Below are 20,765 nucleotides of genomic sequence, written 5' to 3'. Positions count from 1 at the left end.
AAAATGCATTCTAATGGATTTCTGGCGCTGCTTAAAATTAATTCTAGTTGATTTCATACATATTGATAGAAAATGAATTCGAATGGATTTCAGACATACCCATAAAAAATAAATAAATGGATTGCAGACATATTGATACAAGATTAATTTTCATGGATTTCAGACATGTTGATAAAAGATGAATTCTAATGGATTTCTCACATTACTAAAAAAATTAATTCTAAAGGATTTCAGACATGTTGATGAAAAATGAATTCTGATAGATTTCAGACATGCTGATAAAAATTAATTCTAATGGATTTCAGAATACTGATAAAAGATTAATTCTAATGGATTTCAGACATAATAAAAAAATTAATCCTATTGAATTTCAGACATACTGATAAAAGATGAACTTCAATGTATTTTAGGCATATTGATAAAAGATTCATTTTAATGGGTTTCAGACATAATGATAAAAATGAATTCTAATGGCTTTCAGACATATTGATAAATGATGAATTCTAATGCATTTCAGATATATTGATAAAAGATTAATTTTAATGAATTTCAGACATATTAATAAATTAATTTTAATGGATTTCAGACATATTGATAAAAAAATTTAATGACTCTCAGACACAAAAGACGAAATTACAGGAAATTGGACGTAAAATAATGATAAGGTACCTGTTGGAATCATTTAAATGATTGACCAAAATGGGACAAAGACTTAAAATGACGTAATTAAAAGCAACTAAAGGAATTGGAAGACATAATTACGTAATAAAACATATGAAACTGACATAACGGGAGAAAATGGGAGATTAACAAGAGATGTTAAAAGCAATGCAACATAGAATGGATATATACAGGATTTCACACAAATATAGACATGGTCATAAAGGGATTTAAGAAATGACACGTAATGGGTAAAGAGTTCGCAAAAATACAAATAATTTTCATAAAATATGGATGACAAGGGGTATTTTGATACCCGCGAGAAATAAAGGATTAAAAACTTTTTAAAAAATAGATAAAAATACTTGCGTTATTCATCTTTTTTATAAAAGACGGAAACGGAATTTGAAGAAAACTCAATGATAAAAGGTTAAAAAATGTATTGGATAACTGCAGAAAAATCCAGATATACCGGGTAAAGAATTTGAAGGAAGTATCTATAAAAATAAATAAATCATTCAACAAAATAAAAAGCCACATCATACAAAAGTCTGGATTTTAAAAAGAAACCAATAAAAGTAAAAGGAGAAGATTTTAGAATAACTGATAATTACGAACTGAACAAATACTGAATAGGCAAGGAATAAAAAATAAAAATAAGGGAGAAAGGACTTAAAAAACAAATATAAAATCGACAAAGAATTTAAAAATACCGATACACGTTTAACTAAGAGTTATGTAATAGATTTAGAGTATAAAATATTTATATACAAATGATTGTAGGAGATTTAAAATTACAGTAAAGGAGAATGGATTTCAAAAATACATAAAATAAATTATTACGAAACCTTTAAAAAAATTAAACAACCAACCATCATTAAAAGAGAAAAAAACTACTCTCCAAAAATAACAAATTCAAGTAAGAACGATTAAAAAAAATAGATAAGCGCTACAAAGATAAATGTCAACGAAAGCAACCATTTGATAATATATATAAATTATCTCAAAAATAAAAAATAAATTTGCGAACAAAAAAAATTCTTTTAAAAACAGCAGAGAAAAATAATCTTATATAAAAAATATAAAAAAAACAGTAGGTAAAGAAAAGCTTTACAAAGACACAAACGTCTTTTCAGAGTGTCAAATATTCACGGCCAAACCAGAACGTCCCCATCGCCATCAAACAAGAAGAGAGAGAAATTTTCTGGTCAGTAACACCGACGTGACTTGGCATCACAAAGAACTTCGCTATTCAGATAAATTCCTTTAAGAGAAGGTACGTGAAGTCAACAATGGCAGAAATAATAGCACTGCTCGATTGACTCAATGGTATTCAACATATTCTTAACGGTATCGAGCCTGAATTGTAATATGTAGATTAACATTTAAATCATGAGCAGTCCTCCATTACAGCGAAGTAAAACATTATATTTCCATTTACGTACAAGTTGTGTGTGTGTGTGTGTGTGTGTGTGTGTGTGTGTGTGTGTGTGTGTGTGTGTGCGCGCGCGCGCTGTTATAATGAATTCGAACTTTTTTTTTATGACAAATTTTGTCTGAAGAAAATGTGTACCCGAAAAAGCTTTCCATTATTACCATGTTTTTTCTTTCTTTCTTTTATTACTGACACATTAACCTAAGAGTTGATCAAAAAATGTCCGCTACTCAGCGCTATGAAACGTGAGGGCCACCGCTGAGATGACTGTTTATTGTGGTGTTGTTTAGGGCCGAAGTCCAAACACTTACGTAATGGGACCGTCCAGCGCATTAATGAAAAATCAAGAAGGCATAATTGGGTGAGAAGATGGGCGGTGTGAACTATGATAGAAATTAATTATATTTAACAATGTTAATGAAACAATAGACAAAACTTCGCTCAAATGAAAAAATGAAATCGATACCAGTAGCGAAGAAAAGCACGAAACTGGAGAGATTTGATCGTTTGTCACATCGGTGACGTCAAACTTGCCCACGACTTTCAACAATATGCTACATTCCCTTAGAAAAGGTGGATTCCATAAAATCTAAAGCAATCAATGATACATTCATTCCCTCGACAACTGAAACTCTGCTGTGTCAATTGAAAATACTTCTGCAGCCACACGGATGCTTCATACATCCACACGAAGCCGTCAACATCATGTCAACAACCTCCTTTAAAGAGTATTGCACCTTTGGCACTTCTCTTCTAACTCGATCGTCCTTCTTGGATACCAACCCTCAAGAGAATGGTGGTACACCAACGAGACCCCTTTGTAACTCAGGACGTGGATGTCACCTCAGTGCAATGTTGGAGAACTTTTCCTAAAAAGTCTCCACTTTTGCATAGCTTGCCCAGTCCAACTCCACATCCTGAAGATATGTTCCCTGGCTTCTATACTAAGACTGAAGCTCTGCACGTATGTAACCACCTAAGGTCCCTAGCTGGAAATTACTTCTATGCAATCTGTTTTCTATTAGTTATCGTTTTAATATTTTCTGTGCTAACATTCTCAATATTACTACTGTTATTACCTTTACTATGAATACTATTTTTTCTACTTCTTCAGCAACCGGGTTGATATTGTGGAGTATCATTTTGTTTTCATGCGATCTCACGTATCTAGACTGTGTGTATGCTATGGTCTCTACTTTCTATACTCGATGTACGAGTATATGGCCTTGAGCATAAATAAAATTTATTATCATTATTATACTTGGAATGAAACTCTGCAAATATGTTTCACGGCTTCTATATTGAGAATGCAACTCTGCAAATAGGTTTCCTAATGCAACTCTGCAAATATGTTTCCTAAGTCTATATTAAGAATGAAACTTAGCAAATATGTTTCCCGAAGTCTATATTGAGAATGCATCTCCGCAAATGTTTCTTAACTTCTAAACTGATCATTCTCTCTCCAGTGTGACAACTGCAAAATGTTTTTTTTTATCCTTGAAAGAGCCTCACTCTGTTCATCAATGAATGTTTGTAGTAAGTATTTATAGTCCTACCTGTTCTTGGAACTGCTAACAATAAAACTGCCAATACAATAACAAAGGATTCTTTAGTACTAGAATTATCGCATAAACTTCTAAGGTTTCACAAGGTTGACGAATTGAATTAGGCTTATGCTTAATAAAACGTATAAAACATAAAAAAAAATAAAAATACTCCTTTCAACTTTATCCCAGGAGAATTGAAAATGCAGCAACCATGAAATATTAAATGATTAAAGCGTTTTTTTTTTCTTTCTTTCTTAACAAGGAAGTCAAATCCAGACATTTTTATCGATTCAGTTATTACATAAATTCACCCCTATCCTATTTTTATTTCTTGCTCTCTAGAGTTTGTCATCATTTGAACAGCAGCTTCCCACTTCTAGCCCCCCACCAAACCCCCCAAACCCCCTCCAACCACATCCCGCCCCTGCTTTACTAAGCATATGTAAGAATACACTTCATAAAATTCATCGACCTTTTTCTGTGTGGTCCATTTAAAAAAAAATCATAAAATCATAAAAATTCACATAAAAAGAATAATAATGATTACATGCTTCAGTTTTATTATCCTTGTTGAACTCCCTTTCGTGCGACATGCATAATAATAATAATAATAATAATAAAAGTAGACGAAGACCCAGAAATATACAGACAGGAGAATGACAAACAGAACAGAGGACTGGCACAACAAACCAATGTACGGACAATACATGAGACAGACTAAAGAACTAGCCAGCGATGACACATGGCAATGGCTACAGAGAGAGCTAAAGAAGGAAACTGAAGGAATGATAACAGCGGCACAAGATCAGGCCCTAAGAACCAGATATTGTTCAAAGAACGATAGACGGAAATAACATCTCTCCCATATAGGAAGTGCAATACGAAAAAAGAGGCATGATTCAGTGGCAAAAGCCCTCCACTGGAGCCTGTGCAAGAAACATCAGCTACCTTGCAGTAATAAGTGGTACGAGCAACCAACCTGAAGGAGTGATAGAAAACGATCACGCAAAGATCCTCTGGGACTATTGTATCAGAACAGATGGGTGATACGTGCAAATAGATCAGATGTGACGTTGATTGACAAAGTCAAGAAGAAAGTATCACTCATTGACGTCGCAATACCATGGGACACCAGAGCTGAAGAGAAAGAGAAGGAAAAAATGGATAAGATTCAAGATCTGAAAATAGAAATAAGGAGGATATGGGATATGCCAGTGGAAATTGTACCCATAATCATAGGAACACTAGGCACGATCCCAAGATTCCCTGAAAAGGAATCTAGAAAAACTAGAGGCTGAAGTAGCTCCAGGACTCATTGCAGAAGAGTGTGATCCTAGAAACGGCGCACATAGTAAGAAAAGTGATGGACTCTTAAGGATGCAAGATGCAACCGGAACCCACACTATAAATACCACCCAGTCGAATTGGAGGACTGTGATAGAGCAAAAAAAAAAAAAAAATAATAATAATAATAATAATAATAATATTATTATTATTATTATTATTATTATTATTATTATTAAATTGATAAAATCCCCATAATAATAATAATAATAATAATAATAATAATAATAATAATAATAATAATAATAATAATCACTTTTCTTACTATGTGTGCCGTTTCTAGATCACACACTTCTGCATGAGACCTGGAGCTACTTCAGCCTCTAGTTTTTCTAGATTCCTTTTCAGGGATCTTGGGATCGTGCCTAGTGCTCCTATGATTATGGGTACGATTTCCACTGGCATATCCCATCCTTTCTTATTTCTATTTTCAGATCTTGATACTTATCCATTTTTCCCTCTCTTTCTCTTCAACTCTGGTGTCCCATGGTATTGCGACATCAATGAGTGATACTTTCTTTCTTGATTTTGTCAATCAACGTCACGTCTGGTCTATTTGCACGTATCACCCACCCTATCCGTTCTGATACCATAGTCCAGAGGATCTTTGCCTGATCGTTTTCTATCACTCCCTCAGGTTGGTGCTCGTACCACTTATTACTGCAAGGTAGCTGTGTTTCTTGCACAGGCTCCAGTGGAGGGCTTTTGCCACTGAATCATGCCTCTTTTTGTACTGGTTCTGTGGCAAGTGCCGGGACATTCACTTGCTATGTGGGTTTATGGTTTCATTTTTCGTATTGCACTTCCTACATATGGGAGAGATGTTATTTCCGTCTATCGTACTTTGAACATATCTGGTTCTTAGGGCCTGATCTTGTGCCGCTGTTATCATTCCTTCAGTTTCCTTCTTTAGCTCTCCCCTCTGTAGCCATTGCCAATTGTCATCGCTGGCTAGTTCTTTAGTCTGTCTCATGTATTGTCCGTGCATTGGTTTGTTGTGCCAGTCCTCTGTTCTTCTCTGTCTTTCTCCTGTCTCTGTATATTTCTGGGTCTTCGTCTACTTTTATTAGTCCTTCTTCCCCATGGCACTCTTTAGCCACTCGTCTTCACTGGTTTTCAGATATTGATTTGCCCCAGGTGCTCTGTTTTCAATGTTGACGCAGTCCTCTATACTTAGTAGTCCTCTCCCTCCTTCCTTTCGTGTTTATGTATAGTCTGTCCGTATTTGCTCTTGGGTGTAGTGCTTTGTGTATTGTCATTTGTTTCCTGGTTTCTGATCTATGCTGCGGAGTTCTGCCTTCGTCCATTCCACTATTCCTGCGCTGTATCTGATTACTGGCACTGCCCATGTGTTTATGGCTTTTATCATATTTCCTCCATTGAGTTTGACTTGAGTATCGCCTTGAGTCTCTGCATATATTCTTTCCTGATCGTGTCTTCATCTCTTGGTGTTTTATATCTCCTCCTTCCATTATTCCCAGGTATTTGTATCCTGTCTCATCTATGTGTTTGATGTTGCTCCCATCTGGTAGCTTATCCCTTCAGTTCTCGTTACTTTGCCTTTTTTGTATGTTGACTAAGCGCATTTTTCTATTCCAAAACTCCATAGTAAGAAAAAGTGATGGACTCCTAAGGAGGCAGGATGCAACCCGGAAACCCCACACTATAAATACCACCCAGTCGAATTAGAGGACTGTGATAGAGCAAAAAAAAAAAAAAAAAAAAAAAAAAAAAAAAAAAAAAAAAAAAAATAAAAAAAATAATAATAATAATAATAATAATATAATATTATTATTATTATTATTATTATTATTATTATTATTATTATTAGGGGATAGAGTATATAAAGGGTCCACAATAATACAAAGTGTTAAGAGTCCGTGTATCGAAAGCAGGGAAGGGTTCGAAAGCTTTTTGTAGTCTTAAAAATTATACACGGACTCTTTAACACTTTGAACAATTGTGGACCCTTTAGAACATTATTATTATTATTATTATTATTATTATTATTATTATTATTATTATTATTATTATTATTATTATTATTATTATTATTATTAATAATAATAATAATAATAATAATAATAATAATAATAATAATAATAATAACTGACTTTCATAATTTCCAAGTATCGAGCACAAAACAATTTCCGAACGAGTCACTTTTCAGCAACTTTTTTTTTTTCTCCAGATTATCCGTTTACTGTGGCTGTGCGGATGTGAACATAATAACGGGAGCGTCATTACCATCGGTGTTCTTATCACCAACATCCTCGCAGGTTTTGTTACCTCTGCTGACCTCAACAGTAAGCACAGAGACTGGTTTGGTTCAGTGGTTATAAAAGTTAAGTATATCTTAGTAGTTTAACCGAAGGATTAGATATTTTTAAGTGGCTAGGAACCAATTGGTTACTAAGCAACGGGACCTACAGCTTATAGTGAGATCCGAGCCACACCGAGAAATGAATTTCTATCACCAAAAATATATTCCTCTGATTCCTAGTTGGCAGAGCAGGGAATCGAACCTGGACCCTGAGATCGGTAGTCGAGCGTGTAACCGACTCGTCCAACGAGGAACTTCGTTCAGTGGTACGTGAATCGAACTGAATATCGAGTTTAGGCCAAAGGCCAAGCACTGGGACCCAGGGGTCATTCAGCGCTGGAAAGGAAATTGAGAGTAGGTAGGTTTGAAAGGTGTAACAGAAGGAAAACCTCGCAGTTGCACTGTGAAGTAATTTTGAAGAGGCGGAAAGCCAGATGGAAGACAGATAATATGAATGGAGGTACTGTAAAAGGAACGAAAGGGGTTGCAGCTAGGGGCCGAAGGGACGCTGCAAAGAACCTTTAGTAATGCCCATCGTTGCCAATTTAGTGGAGCTTCACATATACGCCGATGCATTTACAAACTGTTTCCGTGAATTCTAGTTGTCATAGTAATGCAATAATGATAAAATTGCTCTAATATGTATATATACTACAAATACATACGCTAACTTCACTTATTTCCACGGTTTTGTGTAAGTCTTATACCAGTTTGGAGGGTGAACAGATACCATGTGGCATCACTGGTAATGCCTACAGTGCACCCCGTGAGGTACACTGACGAGAGGATTCAAGCGGTGCTGATCTGATCTGCATAGCAGGTTTACTATGAAATTCTGTGAAATGTACAAACTGTCTCTAACAGCAACAGGAGCCCGTTTATGTTCCTGTTTATTGTAGAGGAACACACTAACTAGCAAATGTTTCAGCAACGGGCGAAGCCTACGTCTGCAAAGTTAAGCTGATTAACAGTTCTCCTAGGGCTGGCCCGAAGAATCAGATATTTTTACGTGGCTAGAAACCAATTGGTCACCTAGCAACGGGACCTACAGCTTATTGTGGGATCCGAACCACATTAGATCGAGAAATGAATTTCTATCACCAGAAATAAATTCCTCTGATTCCGCGTTGGCAAAGCCGGGAATCAAACTTCGGACCACCAGATTGGCAGCCGAGCGCGAAAACCACTCGTCCAGCGAGGAACTTCCATCAAGACACTGAGTTCATTCATTCGATGGAAAAATTGCAAAACTTGGCACTGATGTTCACTCTTCGTTGTTTGTTTGTTTGTTTGTATGGTGTTTTTACGTTGCATGGAACCAGTGGTTATTCAGCAACGGGACCAACGGCTTTACGTGACTTCCGAACCACGTCGAAAGTGAACTATCACCAGAAATATACACATCTTTCACTCCTCAATGGAATGGCCGAGAATCGAACCCGCGACCACCGAGGTGGGACGCAAACACCATACTTGAAAATAATGCTCCTAGACGGGCAAGTCATCATAATCATACACAATCGCTCATAGATGATAACCGATGGAACTTTGCTGAGAAGTTTCCGGGAAGTAAGTTTTATATTTTGTAGATATGGAGACATAAATCACAGTAATGCGAAAACAAAAGAATACGAGATCACTGGGCCTCACAATTAGTGAACAAAGTTGAAAAACATTATCTTTTGATCTAGTAGTGAATCTCTCTCTCTCTCTCTCAGAAGTTGCTCATTCCACTTAGCTCATGCATATACAATGACCAGATACCTTTGACGTGTGGCATCTATATTAGCAATTAATCAACAACAATAAGATGAATAAGGAACACAGAGAGAGAGAGAGAGAGAGAGAGAGAGAGAGAGAGAGAGAGAGAGAGAGAGAGAGAGAGAGAGCAAACCTCGAAACATTAGTCAGAACGGGATAAGAATGTGCAAACAATTCTTTTAATGAACTTGCCAAGAAACCGTTGCTTGTTAAAGAATGTTAGGACCAAATTAATGTTTAAAGTTAAACAAATTAAAGGCTAATTACCTCCGGTTACCAGCAAGGTCGGTAATCTTAAGTAAACCAAATAAAAAGCTAAAATCAACCCGGCCAGGTGAGTCACGCCAGCTATTCCCAGAACCGTGTTTCCTGGAGGTTACAGTAATGATTCCCTCTCTCACCCTCCCTCCTTCTCAAGTGATGCAGGGAATACCAGGGAAACCAGAGACTTCCACAGCTTATGGAATGGGATGGGATGGAATACAGAGTTTGGGCCAAAGGCCAAGCACTGGGACCTTTGAGGTCATTCAGTGCTGCAAAGAAATTGAAAGTAGGTAGGTCTGAAAGTTGTAACAATAATTGTTAGGAGAGGATGGATAGCAAGATGGAAGAGAGATAATATGAATGGAGGTACAGTAAAAGGAATGCAAGGGGTTGCATCTAGGGGCCGAAGGGATGCTACAAAGAACCTCTAGTAATGCCTACAGTGCAACCAATCAGGTGCACTGACAGTACTAGCCCCACTACAGGGGTTCCACAGCCTATACTCTGTCTGTTATCAAAGTTGGTAAAATGACACTGAAATTTCAATATATAAAAAGAAATTTCAATTTAAAAAGAAATGTTTTAACATCCAGTTTCACTACAAAAATTGTGAAATGGTATAAAGAAGCTTTGCCGCACGCAACAACTCCCCACCGACGGAGGTAACTACAACTTGTACCGCGTCTTGAGCGGCGCACTGCAAGCAATACCCAGAGCCTGCCAGCGTTTCTTCGGCTCCATCTGCATTGCTTTCTTTCTTTCACTTTCCATCTGTATCTTTCTACCTCTTCGCCATTATAATGATAAAAATAATCTATAATGGAGGTGATGATGATTAAGATACAGCTTACCTGTTTGCCGTATAATAATGATCATTATTATTTCATTACTATATTATTATTATTATTATTATTATTATTATTATTATTTTATTTATTTATTTTTTTTTTTTTTTTTTTTTGCTCTATCACAGTCCTCCAATTCGACTGGGTGGTATTTATAGTGTGGGGGGTTCCGGGTTGCATCCTGCCTCCTTAGGAGTCCATCACTTTTCTTACTATGTGTGCCGTTTCTAGGATCACACTCTTCTGCATGAGTCCTGGAGCTACTTCAGCCTCTAGTTTTTCTAGATTCCTTTTCAGGGATCTTGGGATCGCGGCCTAGTTGCTCCTATGATTATGGGTACAATTATTATTATTATTATTATTATTATTATTATTATTATTATTATTATTAATATAAAAACCAACAAGTAACGGAACGTCTATCTACCGTATTTTCTTATCTGAGATAGCGCTGGAAATTTAGCAAAATATCATAAAATTCATTGCATAAGATCAATACACGAAAAATAAAGATCGTTCAACAGCCCAAGCAATTCCAGGGGCTCAATGTAACGTTGTAACTCCACAGGGCGACGAATATTGGTCCACTTTTCAAGGAGGGTCACGGACACAAGAAGCTTCACCCGGGAAACGGAGGGAGGAGCTTATTGACTGAAGGATCTCTCACGTTATTTATAGATGACCTGACGGGATCGGCTCACGACCGGAGGAACCCAATGCCAATAAGAAGCAAGCCCATCGCAAAACGCAAAGCCAAAAGAAAACACATGTAAGTAAACACCAAATTCATTTCATCTCGTCTTACAAAGCAAAAGTCAACAAAAACTTAGTCAACAACGCCACAGAAATTCCAGTTCATTACAACTTGCAAAGGCAGAGAGTAAACAAGTGTAAGGAGACGTCCCAATAACTGTTAGTTAACTTCGCCCCTAACAAAGATGAAAAAAAAAATAATCATTTATCCTTTAACCTGTTTACATTCTTTTACTCATTTATCCTCTAAACTGTTTAAATTTTTTTTACTCATTTATCCTTTAACCTGTTTACATTCTTTTACTCATTTATCCTTTACTCTGTTTACATCCTTTTACTAATTTATCCTTTAAACTGTTTACATCCTTTTACTAATTTATCCTTTAAACTGTTTACATTCCTTTACTCATTTATCCTTTAAACTGTTTGCATTCTTTTACTCATTTATCCTTTAAACTGTTTGCATTCTTTTACTCATTTATCCTTTAAACTGTTTGCATTCTTTTACTCATTTATCCTTTAAACTGTTTATATTCTTTTACTCATTTATCCTTTAAACTGTTTGCATTCTTTTACTCATTTATCCTTTAAACTGTTTACATTCTTTTACTCATTTATCATTAAACTGTTCACATTCTTTTACTCATTTATCCCTTTAAACTGTTTACATTCCTTTACTCATTTACCCTTTAAAACTGTTCACATTCTTTTACTCATTTATTCTTTAAACTGTTTACATTCTTTTACTCATTTATCCTTTAAACTGTTTGCATTCTTTTACTCATTTATCCTTTAAACTGTTTACATTCTTTTACTCATTGATCCTTTAAACAGTTTACATTCTTTTACTCATTTATCCTTTAAACTGTTTGCATTCTTTTACTCATTTATCCTTTAAACTGTTTACATTCTTTTACTCATTTATCCTTTAAACTGTTTGCATTCTTTTACTCATTTATCATTTAAAACTGTTTACATTCTTTTACTCATTTATCCTTTAAACTGTTTACATTCTTCTTTTACTCATTTATCCTTTAAACTGTTTTTTACATTCTTTTACTCATTTAACCCTTTAAACTGTTTACATTCTTTTACTCATTGATCCTTTAAACAGTTTACATTCTTTTATTCATTAACTTGTGGCCTCCAATTTAATGCCTTTGTGTAATTAGGCTTTATGCCTAATGGGGATTACTGAAATTTTTTCCTTATTAGTATATTATTACTGCTCGCATTTCGCAGTGGAAAACCTGGAATATTTGCAAAGTATATTTCAGTGTCATAAATGATAAACGTCAAAAATCAAAACCTAAATACAACCCTAAAAAATCCCGTAAAATTTTCTTATTACTTGTGCTTATCACTGTACCATTCGGTTAATCTTTTCATATTTTCTTTATAAAAAGGTATTGGAAGAGATATCTCAGAATATGAAGACACACGTGGCCTGCAAAAAAAATACAGAGAGAGAGAGAGAGAGAGAGAGAGAGAGAGAGAGAGAGAGAGAGAGAGAGAGAGAGAGAGAGAGAGACCCCCTTATCTAAATTTTTTACGCCTCACAACCTAGGATTCCATAATTCTTTTCTGGATAATCCTGAGTAGAAAACACCAAGCGAGTGATGAAACAAGAAGGCTAAAATAAAACATTATATTAAAGGACTTCTCAAAACTCAAGGTGAAACCTTAAGATGGAAACAATGGGTTGGAAAAAAATCAACTTCGACAGTAAAATAACCATAGCCTATGGAAAAAAAATGCTTAAATAACTGCCTCACACTGGATGGGAGGTCAGCGTCTTCAACGAAGAGGTAGCTGTGATAGCGTCTTAGTGAGCACAGTGACTAGAAAAGTATCATGTCAGGGTACCTTTTACTAAACTTGGGGGTTGACGTATCTACCTAAAAGCCATAACCTTGATGATTGAGAACAATATCAAAACCGCCACTCTGGCAGCTCCTTGGAGCCAACACAACGCGGTAGCTGGAACACACGACAGATGAATCACTCAAGATCTCCACAGTTAAGCGCAAGAACCTGACACTTGCAGCTTACTCACTCTGAAGATAAACGGCAAAGCTGCAGGATCTGCAAGTCAGTGCCTATACAGATTTGTTTTGCAGCTTCCAAGTAGGGATTCGTTAACTTGCAAACCAAACTTGAGGAATCAGCATCCTAAACCCATTACAGCAGCACTCTAGGCTGAAAACCTAAGATCATCGGGAGCTTCGATGATGAAAGAGAAACACACTAATGTATAAAGCCCACTAACTAAACACAACACTCCGTGGCCGCCATGACATAGGCTACCTGTTTCCAGAAAAGGCTTATTTATTCTGCATGTAGTCTTGATGTCTCCGGTTGGTTTTAACTCGGAAAGGTTTTCCTGCAAACTTCAAGGTTCTGCTTAGCTTCTGAACCTTAAAATTGATGGAAGCGTTATATTTATATAAGGTCTCATGACGTAGTTGGTAGTGTTAGTTCAGCATGCATTTTGAATTCTTTGTCTTGTCAATTAACTTACAAAGACTGAAGTCTTTGTGTTAGTGGGCTTTTGTAGCCAGTAACACAAAGGCTTCAATCTTTGTAAATTAATTGACAAGACTAAGAAATCAAAATGCAAGCTGAACTAACACTACCAACTACGTCATGAGACCTTATATAAATATAACGCTTCCATCAATTTCAAGATTCAGAAGCTAAGCAGAACCTCGAAGTTTCCAGGAAAAACCTTCCGAATTAAAACATCAAGACCGCAATCAGAACCACAGCATCTCACTCAAAACAAGAACTCAAACCAAAATTAGATCAGTTCTCTAACCTAAACGTGACTAAAACAATTAACATGGTCTTTGGATGGAGTCTTTGGATAGAAGGAACATAGAATTTTGGACAAAGGCCAAGCGCCGGGACCTATGAGGTCATTCAGCGCTGAAAGAAAAATTGAGAGTAGAAAGGTTTGAAAGGTGTAACAGAAGGAAAACCTCGCAGTTGCCCTGTGAAATAACTGTTAGGAGAGGACGGAATGTGATACGGAAGAAAGAGAATACGAACGGAGGTACAGTAAAAGCAATCAAAGGGGTTGCAGTTAGGGGCCGAAGGGGTGCCACAAAGATCATGAATTAATGCCTACAATGCACCGCATGAGGTCAACTGACGGCACAGCAAAGTCTGGTTCCCATATCTAGATGTCACCCATAGTCTTTGGTGGTGTCTAGTAAATATGAGAACTAGACTTTGCTCGAAACCATGAGATGTTTCACACTAAATACTTGAGGCACACACACGACCTACCTACCAAGCCCCCTCAAACATCCTCCAAGAGACTTTGCAATAGTTCCATGGTCGCCAAATGTTTCCTCAAACCATTCAGGGATTCCCAGAGGAAGAACTACTCTCAAAAGGTCAAAAGTGTAGCTGAATCCCCGGGCAACAAGACAACAATGCGTTGCTATTGTGCAAAAGCATCACCACCAGCAGACTAAAGCTTATGTCCCACATCGGACAAACACCAACAGGTGGTAAATGGCTATTATTAGTTTACAATACTCTTAATAAAAAAACAAATTGCTGGATAGGTAACATACAAGGCCATAAACGAACAAAAACCGCGCCTAGCACTCTGAAATATACTTAATGAGGATTTGATTTTTTTTTTAATGCCAATGCCGAAGGGACGAACACTCCATACTCTTACATAGCCCAAGCTTGAAGTTTAAGAAAGGTTTTAAGTGGTTGAACACGGAAGCAGAAAAAGAATGCCAAAGCATGACACGATGCAACGATGTATGACCACAGACATAGCAATCTGAGGATGAACAATTGCCAGAAGGCAACAGAGTGAGATTAACAAAATGAAATAGAGCGGCTATTCTTGCAATTTCCGATGTTCGAACACCATAAACAGTGAAATGTTGCCAGACAAATATCTGATGAGTACGTCAGATTTCATATCATTCCACAAATTGGTTGCTAAGAAAAAAATATATGTATGAATCTACACCATTTTACTAACTGTATTTTACTGAAGGCATTCTTTCATTACCTGTGACTATCATACTGTTGAGAAAATAGTTTACTTCTGCAATGAAAAAAAAAAAAAAAAACTGTTGTGCTAGTGAAGCAAATAAGAAGAATTGTGCATCTGTCAACGACGAATTTTTGACGAAAATTTCGAATTGTCTTGATGGGAAAAATTTCCATGATAATCCAGAAGTAAACGGCTACAAGTCAACGATAAAATTTGCCTTGCGAATACAAGTCTAATTCACCCCAATGAGAATGAGGCTCCCTCGCCGTGTGACCTTTCCCCAATCTAATACATGATCACTTATTCATCAATGGCAAAGAACGAGACATACAAACGCTGCACGTAACCAAGAGCCAGAGCCTACCACCGACGGAGCAGTTCCTTCCTTCCTTCCTTCCACATGAGCCGGTGTGCGAGACGCGAGGAAGAACTCGCTCTCTCTCTCTCTCTCAGTCACCGAGCTCAGCAGCTCCGGCGAGAGGTGAACCTCAGCCCAAAACAAAGGGGAAAGGCCGCCCGCATACCTCAAGAGCAATTCCTTCCGTCACCACTTTGTCAGACACGAAAGCAATGAGGTTTTGTCCATTCCCATGGCGGCCTCTATGAAGCGGCTGCTTCCCAATCAATAATTCTTGCCTTTCTCATTAGGAGACTCAGGGCCATCACGAGGCACACGCAGGGATGCCAGGCAGCCCCTCGGCCTAGGAATGTGAAATCGAATTTGGCGTCGTGAGAGAACTGGCTGTCGCAGCCTCTCCTCCTGGCGAAGGCACAGCAACGGCAAACAACCCATACAAAAGTGTCGCGTCACTGTGCGGAACAACCTCTAGAACTAGAGGGGATTTAACCTCACAATAAATACAAAAGAAACTATTACCAAAATATATTCCGCTTCAGATGACTATTCGATTATTAAACCCCGTAGGGAGGCAGTGCCGTCAGTGGACCTCGTGCGGTGCACTGTAGGCCTTACTTAAGCCCCCTTTAGCAACCCCTTTAGTTTCTTTTCCTGTACCTCCTTTCACATTCTCCTTATTCATCTTACGTTCCACCCTCTCCTAACAATTGTTTCATAGTGCAACTGCGAGGTTTTCCTTCTGCTACGCCTTCCAGACCTTTTATCGTCAATTTCCATTTCAGCGCTGAATGACCTCACAGGTCTCAGTGCATGGCCTTTGTCCTAAATTCTAGAGTCGAGTCAACTCATTCTATGGTTTAAGTCCACAAACATGTATATCCGCATGCCCACATTCACATACACACCGAAGAATGAACAAGCAGACGCGTGCGAACACTGCATGTTTACAAGAATGTTCTTGCATAAAAGTTATATACAATTCCTTCCACCCCCCTAACCATCTCTCAACTTTACACACACACACACACACACACACGGCGCGCAAACGATTGCCAGCACACAAACACACTAGACAGAGTGCGAGTGTACGAGACAAACACAAATCATTTCATCATCAACACTGGAAAATGTTTAATCATAAAACTCCTGGACGAAAAGTTTATGAATAGTTTTATTAATGCATCGCGATTGGGAATGCCTAAATGAAGTCCATGGTAATTATATATATAAATAAATGTATATGTATAATATATATTATATATATATATATATATATATATATATTATATATATATATATATATACACATATATATTACTGCAAGGACCTCATTAAAACTGGATGGTATCTAGCGGAGTTATTTATTCAAAATAGTTACAAGCGTTCAAGGGCAACCAGTCATCATTATGAAGTATCCGATGAAATGACGAAGAGGTAGGCCAGCTGTAAATGTGTGTTATTATACACATTTATGCGTTTATAGTATATATATATATATATATATATATATATATATAATTAATCACTGGGATATTACAGCACACAACTGAAACTATTAGAAACCTGGAAAACTAAATACTGTAGACCTGCAGTTTGCCGTCGTTTAGAGGGATTTGATTAACAACCTCTCATAAGAATCAGACCAAATAAAATATATAGCGTGCGTCTCTAGTCAATCTGTAGTAATTAGTGGGCCGCTACAAGTGAATATCATTTCACCTTCGTTTGGATTTCATAATGCAACAAGTAAAAAATGCGCCAAAGAAATCGAGTTTTCTGTACAGCATAGAATCAAGGCCACCTTCCTTTATCGCTGCCACAAGCACGATTATGGCTCACTTCAACCTTAAATAAAATGAAAACACTTCTCAGAATAGAGGGCTGCAGTTGGTATGTTTCATGATTAGAGGGTGGATGATCAACATACCAATTTGCAACCCTCTAGCCTCAGTAGTTTTTAAGATCTGAGGGTGGAGAGAAAAAGTGCAGACGGACAGACAAGTAGCCATCTCAATAGTTTTCTTTTAAACAGAACTAAAAGTGAAAGCTAGCATTTCAGAAGATGGTGGCAGCCTCAAGCATTCCCGATTTATATTATGAAGAAATTTTAGAGAATTTAAAATGATGAACAAGAATGGATAAAGTGCCAGATGGCCATCTCAATAGTTTTATTTTACACAAGACTAAAAAGTGGTCGGAAATGGAAGAAAATTTTGAAATTGGAGTAACCAAAGAGACTTAACAGACTCAGAATAATCATATGATGCTCTTTTAATCAGCAAAGCACCGCAAGATTTACAAAGCTTAATACAGGGAGCCCCACAGAAAACAGTTGTTGTTAAGAAAAACATTGTTAAAACTGAACAAAAACACGAATGTTCCATGTCTTGTTCAAAATACACAACGACGCAGACTGTCCAGCCAACTTCCAGTCGCACTATGGATGACTTCAAGCGGGATATTGTTCCAAACTTCCATTAACAGAGTTTTTAAGAACTGGGTGTCTGTGAACTCTTTCCTCTGTGATTAAAGTTGATGTAACAGTAAACCCCACGTGGTAAAATCCGTTCTATTGAGATCTGAACTTTTTGAGGGCTATTCGGTAGGTTCAACGAAGTCAGGAGTATTTGTCATATTATATATATATACATAGATATATATATATATATATATATATATATATATATATATATAATTGGACAAATACAGTAGAAACTTTATTCATATATTCACCACAGTTCATTATTACCATCTCTTTCACGTGAATGTCACTTCCACAGTATGGGTCCAGGAGATAACATGTAGTGATATATATATATATATATATATATATATATATATATATATATATATAATATATATATATATAGTATGTATGTGTATGTATATCGAACACAAATCAGTTACATGTAATGAGTTGAACCTATGTTTTTCTCCTGGACCCAAACTGCGGAAATAACATTTACATGAAAGATATGCTAAAAAGAAACTGTAATGAATATAAATGAACAAAGTTTCTACTGGAAGGAGTACAAAACAAAATGTTATAAGAGTTGATAAAAGTCTGCACCATCTATTGCTCAAGTAGCGAAAAGGCACCATGAGAAAAAATACCAAGTTAAAAGTATAGTATGTAATATAAAAGGAAAAAATGAAGTTTCGTAATCTAGGGGAATAAGATGGATGGGCAGCATGGCATGAAGGGCCAAATCCCGGGCACATCGCCAAGGCCCCTATTCAGCGCCATCATGAAAAAGCAAGAAATGTTGGGGTGCTTTCCAATTCAACTCACATTAGAATTTTTGACGAAATGTCAATAAAAACAGGCTTATGGGCCAAAGTGCTCGCCCGAACAACCTTGGTGCACGTGCAAGAGGCCTTTATAATTAGGATTATTACCTCTTCATTCCTACAATATACAGACAATCTTGAATCTTCACCTCATGAGGATGATTGCATATTATTTTGACAACTTGTCACCCTCGTATTCTATTGCTGTTCCCTCCTGGGCAGCCAGGCATCAAGGTTGGGATCAAAATAAATCATTCTTACATATGAAAGCGTTTGTTACCGTAGATCTACAGATAGTAAATGACACCAGCGTATCTTCTCTATTTGTGTATCACCACCCCTTGGATGGGGAGCGAGGGCCCCCTTTTGAACAACCTCCATTCTCCTTTATAGGAACTGGGCCAGGCGCTGGGACCTATGAGGTCATTCAGCGCTGAAAAGGAAGCTTACAGTAGTGAGGTTTGACAGGTGTAACAAGGAGAAATCCTCCCAGTCGCACTATGAAACAACTGTTAAGCGATGGTGGACTGCAAGATGGAAGAAAGAGAATATGAATGGAGGTACAGTAAAAAGGCTGAAAGGGTTTGTGGCTAGGGGCCGAAGGGACGCTGCATAGAACCTTCAGTAACGCCTACAGTGCACCGCGCGAGGTGTACTGACGGTACTAATTCCCTACGGAGGGGGTGGCCAGACTTTTGGACTCCGAGATCTACTCTAGAGACTGAAATTCTTTTAAGATCTACCACACTACATAGTCATATATTATTACGTGAGAAAAAATTTCAAATAGTGCCCTAGTACGATAAAATATTAGTTCAATTGCCTCACTTAATTATATATATATATATATATATATATATATATATATATATATATACATACATATGTTTTATATGTTTTTTTTTTGTTATCTAGGATTGAAGGGGGAACGGCGATCGAGCAAACAAGTAGCCGCGATTGACTGTTAGGCCACCTCTGCCCTAGGGAATAATCTCCTTTATACAACGGTGTTCTGAGTTAAGTTTGTTTAAACACGGTACAGTAGTTCGGTGAAAGAAGAAAAAAATGTGAAACACAAGCGCCAGACAAACGTCCAGACATACTTACAATACATGCATATACATACGCTGCACAAACGTTGATGAGGACAGCGCACTGAAGTTACACGTGAGCTAATTGAGTTCGCAACTCAGACGAGCTTAAAACCTTTTTAAAATGAGTCAGTGCTGAATGCAGCATCCTTTGTTTGTTTGTTTGTTGTTTTAACGTTGCATGGAGCCAGTGGTTATTCAGCAACGGGACCAACGGCTTTACGTGACTTCCGAACCACGTCGACAGTGAACTTCCATCACCAGAAATACACATCTCTCACTCCTCAATGGAATGCCCGAGAATCGAACTCGCGGCCACCGAAGTGGAACGCCAACACCATACCGACCACGCCACAGAGGCGCTGCAGCATCCTTTGCAAAGGCGACAAGTGTATTCCACACACAACACACACACATATTATATATATATATATATATATATATATATATATATATATATATATATATATATATGTGTGTGGTGTGTGTGTATGAATACGTTGATTCCATAGTTTACGAAAACAATATTTTTAACCAAAAGTCAACCAATGTCGAAAATGGACCCCTTTTAGAGAAAATACAATGACGTCATCATCTTAGTTAGCATTTCGTATTAACTGTGCGTGTGTGTCTGAGAGAGAGAGAGAGAGAGAGAGAGAGAGAGAGAGAGAGAGAGAGAACCACTCCCAAACCGGTTTAGTAACAGGGAACTCTAGTCTCTTAAGTGGTCTGGCTGTGATTTAAATGCATTCTAAATATACACTCAGGCCCTCATAGACACCCATGCATACATAAACACTGTGTATGAATATATATATATTATATATATATATATATATTTTATAAACATTTCTATATATGTAGATAGATAGATACACAGATTCTATATACTATATATATATGAGAGAGAGAGAGAGAGAGAGAGAGAGAGAGAGAGAGAGAGAGAGAAGAGAGAGAGAGAGAGAGGATCTTGTATACTGCACATACAAATACGTGTTTGATAATTAGGTTTCCATCCCTCGTGTGTGGTCTGCTCCCAGCCTGGTTAGAGATTTTTTGCAATGAC

General features: G+C 37.1%; 1 protein-coding gene across 1 annotated transcript in view; it reads right to left on the bottom strand.

The window, feature by feature from the left end:
• LOC135205552 (uncharacterized) overlaps positions 1 to 20,765 on the bottom strand; it is a 385,131-nt gene that overhangs the window by 331,257 nt on the left and 33,109 nt on the right.

The sequence above is a fragment of the Macrobrachium nipponense genome, chromosome 24 (assembly GCF_015104395.2).
Source record: "Macrobrachium nipponense isolate FS-2020 chromosome 24, ASM1510439v2, whole genome shotgun sequence".
NCBI lineage: Eukaryota > Metazoa > Arthropoda > Malacostraca > Decapoda > Palaemonidae > Macrobrachium > Macrobrachium nipponense.
Note: the sequence above shows the minus strand (reverse complement) of the source record. Positions and strands in the feature narration are given on the sequence as shown.